Source organism: Triticum aestivum, chromosome 6A (assembly GCF_018294505.1).
Source record: "Triticum aestivum cultivar Chinese Spring chromosome 6A, IWGSC CS RefSeq v2.1, whole genome shotgun sequence".
Taxonomy (NCBI): domain Eukaryota; kingdom Viridiplantae; phylum Streptophyta; class Magnoliopsida; order Poales; family Poaceae; genus Triticum; species Triticum aestivum.
Genome location: NC_057809.1, coordinates 31,831,997 through 31,839,042, shown reverse-complemented (window position 1 = coordinate 31,839,042; position 7,046 = coordinate 31,831,997). Strand labels below are relative to the sequence as shown.

The window sequence follows — 7,046 nt, the reverse complement described above, 5'->3', positions numbered from 1 at the left end:
AGGTCATATTGGTATAAAGCGCATGAAGAAACTCCATGCCGATGGGCTTTTGGAATCACTTGATTATGAATCACTTGATGCTTGCGAATCATGCCTTATGGGCAAGATGACTAAAACGCCGTTCTCCGGAACAATGAAGCAAGCAACAGATTTGTTGGAAATCATACATACTGATGTATGTGGTCTGATGAATATTTAAGGCTTGCAACAGGTATCATTATTTTCTGACCTTCACAAGATGATTTGAGCAGATATGGGGATATCTAATTGATGAAACATAAGTCTGAAACATTTGAACAGTTCAAAGAATTTCAGAGTGAAGTGGAAAATCATTGTGACAAGAAAATAAAAGTTTCTACGATATGATCGCAGAGGTAAAATATTTGAGTTACGAGTTTGGTCTTCAGTTAAAACAATGTGAAATAGTTTCACTACGCACGCCACCTGGAACACCACAGCATAATGGTTTGTCCGAACGTCATAACCGTACTTTATTGGATATAGTACAATCTATGATGTATCTTACCGATCTACCACTATCGTTTTGGGGTTATGCATTAGAGACAGCTGCATTCACGTTAAATAGGGCACCATCTAAATCCGTTGAGACGACACCGTGTGAACTATGGTTTGGCAAGAAACCTAAGCTGTCGTTTCTTAAAGTTTGGAGTTGCGATGCTTATGTGAAAAAGTTTCATCTCGATAAGCTCAAACTCAAATCGGAGAAATATGTCTTCATAGGATACCCAAAGGAGACAGTTGGGTACACCTTCTATCACAGATCCGAAGGCAAGACTTTTGTTGCTAAATTCGGAGTTTTTCTAGAGAAGGAGTTTCTCTCGAAAGAAGTGAGTGGGAGGAAAGTAGAAAACTTGATAAGGTAATTGTACCTTCTCCCTTATTGGAAAGTAGTACATCACAGAAAACTGTTTCTGTGACACCTATACCAATTAGTGAGGAAGCTAATGATGATGATCATGTGACTTCAGATCAAGTTACTACCGAATCTCGTAGGTAAACCAGAGTGAGATCCGCACCAGAGTGGTACGGTAATCCTATTCTGGAAGTCATGTTACTAGACCATGATAAACTTGCGAACTATGAGGAAGCGATGATGAGCCCAGATTCCGCAAAATGGCTTGAGGCCATGAAATCTGAGATGGGATTCATGTATGAAAACAAAGTATGGACTTTGGTTGACTTGCCCGATGATCGGCAAGCCATAGAAAATAAATGGATCTTCAAGAGGAAGATGGACGCTGATAGTAGTGTTACTATCCACAAAGCTAGAATTGTCGCAAAAAGATTTTCGACAAAGTTCAAAGGTGTTAACTACGATGAGAGCTTCTCACTCGTATCTATGCTTGAGTCTGTCCGAATCATGTTAGTAATTGCCGCATTTTATGAAATCTGGCAAATGGATAAACAAAACTGCATTCCTTAATGGATTTATTAAAGAAGAGTTGTATATGATGCAACAGAAGGTTTTGTCAATCCGAAAGGTGCTAACAAAATGTGAAAGCTCCAGCGATCCATCTGTGGACTGGTGCAAGCATCTCGGAGTTGGAATATACGCTTTGATGAGTTGATCAAAGCATATAGTTTTATACAGACTTGCGGTGAAGCCTGTATTTACAAGAAAGTGAGTGGGAGCACTACAGCATTTCTGATAAGTATATGTGAATGACATATTGTTGATTGGAAATAATGTAGAATTATTCTGTAAAGCATAAAGGAGTGTTTGAAAGGAGTTTTTCAAAGAAAGACTTCGATAAAGCTGCTTACATATTGAGCTTTAAGATCTATAGAGATAGATCAAGACGCTTGATAAGTTTTTCAATAAGTACATACCTTGACAAGATTTTGAAGTAGTTCAAAATGGAACAGTCAAAGAAAAAGTTTCTTGCCTGTGTTACAAGGTGTGAAGTTGAGTAAAGACTCAAAGCCCGACCACGGCAGAAGATAGAAAGAGAATGAGAGTCATTCCCTATGCCTCATTCATAGGTTCTATAAAGTATGCCATGCTGTGTACCAGATCTATTGTATACCCTGCACTGATTTGGCAAGGGAGTACAATAGTGATCTAGGAGTAGATCACTGGACAGTGGTCAGAATTATCCTTAGTGAAATAAGGATATGTTTCTCGATTATGGACATGACAAAAAGGTTCGTCGTAAAGGGTTACGTCGATGCAAGTTTTTGACACTGATCCAGATGAATCTAAAGTCTCAATCTGGATACATATTGAAAGTGGGAGCAATTAGCTAGAGTAGCTCCGTGTAGAGCATTGTAGACATAGCAAAATACTTACGGATCTGAATGTGACAGACCCGTTGACTAAAATTATCTCACAAGCAAAACATGATCACACCTTGGTACTCTTTGGGTGTTAATCACATAGAGATGTGAACTACATTACTGACTCTAGTAAACCCTTTGAGTGTTGGTCACATGACGATGTGAACTATGGGTGTTAATCACATGGTGATGTGAACTATTGCTGTTAAATCACATGGCGATGTGAACTAGATTATTGACTCTAGTGCAAGTGGGAGACTGAAGGAAATATGCCCTAGAGGCAATAATAAAGTTATTATTTATTTCCTTATATCATGATAAATGTTTATTATTCATGCTAGAATTGTATTAACCGGAAACATAATACATGTGTGAATACATAGACAAACAGAGTGTCACTAGTATGCCTCTACTTGACTAGCTCGTTAATCAAAGATGGTTATGTTTCCTAACCATGAACAAGGAGTTGTTATTTGATTAACGAGGTCACATCATTAGTTGAATGATCTGATTGACATGACCCATTCCATTAGCTTAGCACCCGATCGTTTAGTATGTTGCTATTGCTTTCTTCATGACTTATACATGTTCCTATAACTATGAGATTATGCAACTCCCGTTTACCAGAGGAACACTTTGGGTACTACCAAACGTCACAACGTAACTGGGTGATTATAAAGGAGTACTACAGGTGTCTCCAATGGTAGATGTTGGGTTGGCGTATTTCGAGATTAGGGTTTGTCACTCCGATTGTCGGAGAGGTATCTCTGGGCCCTCTCGGTAATGCACATCACATAAGCCTTGCAAGCACTACAACTAATATGATTAGTTGTGAGATGATGTATTACGGAACGAGTAAAGAGACTTGCCGGTAACGAGATTGAACTAGGTATTGGATACCGACGATCGAATCTCGGGCAAGTAACGTACCGATGACAAAGGGAACAACGTATGTTGTTATGCGGTCTGACCGATAAAGATCTTCGTAGAATATGTAGGAGCCAATATGGGCATCCAGGTCCCGCTATTGGTTATTGACCGGAGACGTGTCTCGGTCATGTCTACATTGTTCTCGAACCGTAGGGTCCGCACGCTTAACGTTACGATGACAGTTATTATGAGTTTATGCATTTTGATGTACCGAAGGTTGTTCGGAGTCCCGGATGAGATCACGGACATGACGAGGAGTCTCGAAATGGTCGAGACGTAAAGATTGATATATTGGAAGCCTATGTTTGGACATTGGAAGTGTTCCGGGTGAAATCGGGATTTTACCGGAATACCGGGAGGGTTACCGGAACCCCCCCGGGAGACTAATGGGCCTATTGGGCCTTAGTGGAAAAAGAGAAAAGGGACAAGCCCAAGCTGGCCGGCGCCCCCTTCCCCCCGGGAGTCCTAATTGGATTAGGATTGGGGGGAGGAGTCCTACTCCCGGTGGGAGTAGGACTCCCCTGCGCCTCCTCTCCCTGGCCGGCCGGCTCCCCCTCCTCCAACCTTTATATACGGGGGCGGGGGGCACCCCAAGACACACAACTTGATCCTTGAGATCGTTCCTTAGCCGTGTGCGGTGCCCCCTGCCACCAAATTCCACCTCGATCGTACCGTTGTAGTGCTTAGGCGAAGCCCTGCGTCGGTAGTACATCAAGATCGTCATCACGCCGTCGTGCTGACGGAACTCTTCCTCGACGCTTTGCTGGATCGGAGCCCGAGGAACGTCATCGAGCTGAACGTGTGCTAAGAACTCGGAGGTGCCGGAGTAACGGTGCTTGGATCGGTCGGATCGGGAAGAAGACGTACGACTACTTCCTCTACGTTGTGTGATCGCTTCCGCAGTCGGTCTGCGTTGGTACGTAGACAACACTCTCCCCTCTCGTTGCTGTGCATCACCATGATCTTGCGTGTGCGTAGGAAAATTTTTGAAATTACTGCGTTCCCCAACATATATATATTGTCCTAACTATATTGTTGCGTACGCTATTATGCAGATTGAAGATTTGGGAATGCAAAATAAGAAACTTCCATGATGTTGGGTTCATTGACCCACATATCGTTAATGGACATGTGTTAGAACATTACCACAAAGACATGGAGAAAGACCTGTACAAGTTTCTTAGAAAGCATCAACTCAAAAGTCATATTCTATTTCCTTACCATTTTGGGTGAGTGTTTCTCTCTTGTGCCCATTCTATTTTGTTTACTCCATGCATGGTATGTCTAATCGATGAGTTATGCATGACTGTGCATGTAACGTGTCCGCAGGTTCCACTGGATTCTGCTAAATATTGAACTTCACACCTCCACAGTTCTAATCATGGACTCTAAGGATTCGGATCCAAAGCGTTGGGCCGACATGAGAAAAATGCTGCAAAAGTAATTATTTTCAATCATTTGAGCTCTATATCGATCGGTCTCTTCATTTCCTAATATCAACTAACTAATAAATCCCTTATTCATTTAATTTTCTTTGCCCTGTAGGGTTTGGAGACGGTTCTCAGAAGAAACTGTCGGTGAATTCAAACATGAGCTAGATTTCAGAAAGTTAGTTAATGTGGATAAGCAGCCATCGGGGACCGATCTATGTGGATACTATGTTTGTGAGAACATCCGGAGACAAACCACTGAGCGGAAGGCATCAGCTAGCGTGCGGAACGCGACGGATAACTTGCGGAGGAGGCTTAGTCCAGAAGCTCGCTTCCGACCAATTCAAGAAGAATTAGCAGGATTTTTCATGAGGGAAGTCATCAATCCTAAAGGACAACACTATACCGAGGACGAAGAAATTTATATGCATACCCGAGATTGGAACTTGTTCGAAGTTGTATATGGTCATCCATCCTAATTGTGTATGGAAACTTGTTCGAAGTTGTATATGGTCACCCGAGATTGAATATATATTATATATTCCTCTTGAATTCTTCTTGTTTGAAATTTCATATGCATGTATATAGAAGCGTAGAATATGTGTACTGAAACTTCATCAAAAATAAAATAAAACACAAAATAAAATATAAAACAAATAAAACACTACAAATTAAAAAGAAACCAGGTTTAGGGGGGCTAAAACCCTAAACCTGCAGAGGAGGCCTTTAGTCCCGGTTGGCCACGAGAGCCGGGACTAAAGGTCCTCGGCCCCGACGGACCACGGGCGCCCACGTGGCGGGCCTTTGGTCCCGGTCAGCCACAAGAACCGGGACTAAAGACTTTTGTCGCGGTCCGTAAGAGCCGCGGCTAAAAGGGGGGTCTTTAGTCGCGCTTATTTAGTCCCGGTTGCACAGCCGGGACTAAAGGCTGTTGCGAACCGGGACTAAAGGGCTTTTTTCTACAAGTGGCCGTGTACCAACAGGAGCAGCTGCATTTTGAGGTTACAATTGGTTCGTTGTAATGTCAGGTCTGATTGCCAAGTGGTGACACAGATGCCGCCACTAATCCGCATGGCCATTCAGTCACTAGTGTCTAATGGAGGAGTGAGTAAGGTTACCGTTTGATTACATTCGTCAGGACTCCGTGGCCCAATGGATAAGGCGCTGGTCTACGAAACCAGAGATTCTGGGTTCGATCCCCAGCGGAGTCGACTTTGTGGAAACCTTCTCTTTTTTGAAGAGCTATTTTTTGGGTTCACCAAAACACGCCGTCCACTGCCCGATATAATACTCGCCTGACCCATAGTTATCCTTATCCTCTATCGCAACCACTCATTCGCTTTGCCTTCTTCATTATCAACCAGGACTATTCTTTCTAAACTTTTTTTCCCACACTAGGCGCCGACCGTTATTGCCAACTCCTACAGTCTTGAGTTAAGTCTGAAATAAACCTTATGATTGTAGAGCTCGACAAAAATAAACCCTCACGTCTAAATCTCTGAAATCTATACCCTAACCTTGCATATCCCGGTCATTTTGAACCTTTTGGCGTTTCTAGGAGAGGATTTGGTGACGTGGCACTCAGGGGCTGGGATTGTTGACTCTGACTAAATTAATGACTGCCACGTTGGCTTGCTCACCTGCGAGTTCTCTTTCTTCAAGAGCTATTTTTGGGGTTAAAATAAGAAATTGTTCTCTCTCAACTTTTTGCCTTCTCACTCTCAGATAAGAAAAGTTTGGTTAAGATAGGTGCAGCGAAGTAGCTTTGCCTTATCAAATATAATCATTTACTAAATATATATGTATGGTGGGTTTGTATTCCTTTTTCATCAGATTGTTGTCAACAAGTGTTCATATGAAGTATGCACTGGAGCGATGGTAACTTGCGTGACACACTTTCAGATAGCAGCATTGATTCACCCATATTGACATTTTTTTTATAAGTTCATTTTCCATACATATCTTCTTTTTTTTTCTTTGGTCTTGTGATGTTGTTGATGTTTAGCCGGAAGGAGTCTGCAAATGTTATTTTAATTATCATGATGATGGAAATGTATTAGTCTTAGTGTGTGGTCTTTCCGTCTTTGTAACTATTTTTTGCACTATTGACTATTAATCATTTATATATTGTGGGCTCCATGGCATGCAAATTGAATTGAGAACTTTATGGTATATTGTTTAAGGGGGGGGGGGGTCTTGTGCCATGCTTATTGGGCTAGGGATATTGTGTTTTTTTCTTTTGTTGCAACACATGAACAATTACCTAGTACAAATAAAATCAGGGGGGCTGACAGCCACACATGACACATGGCACCCCAAAGTAAGGGTAGCACAAGCTTTGAACAATCAGAGCATGCTAGTTGGCCCACCAAATCGCACCGTCCACCA

At 42.1% G+C, this 7,046-nt stretch overlaps 1 non-coding gene across 1 annotated transcript; it reads left to right on the top strand.

Annotated features, from left to right (window-relative positions):
- Positions 1-5,796: 5,796 nt before the first annotated feature.
- TRNAR-ACG (transfer RNA arginine (anticodon ACG)) lies at positions 5,797-5,869 on the top strand. Its single transcript has one exon. It is a non-coding gene; the product is annotated as a tRNA-Arg (tRNA).
- The last annotated feature ends 1,177 nt before the right edge of the window (positions 5,870-7,046 follow it).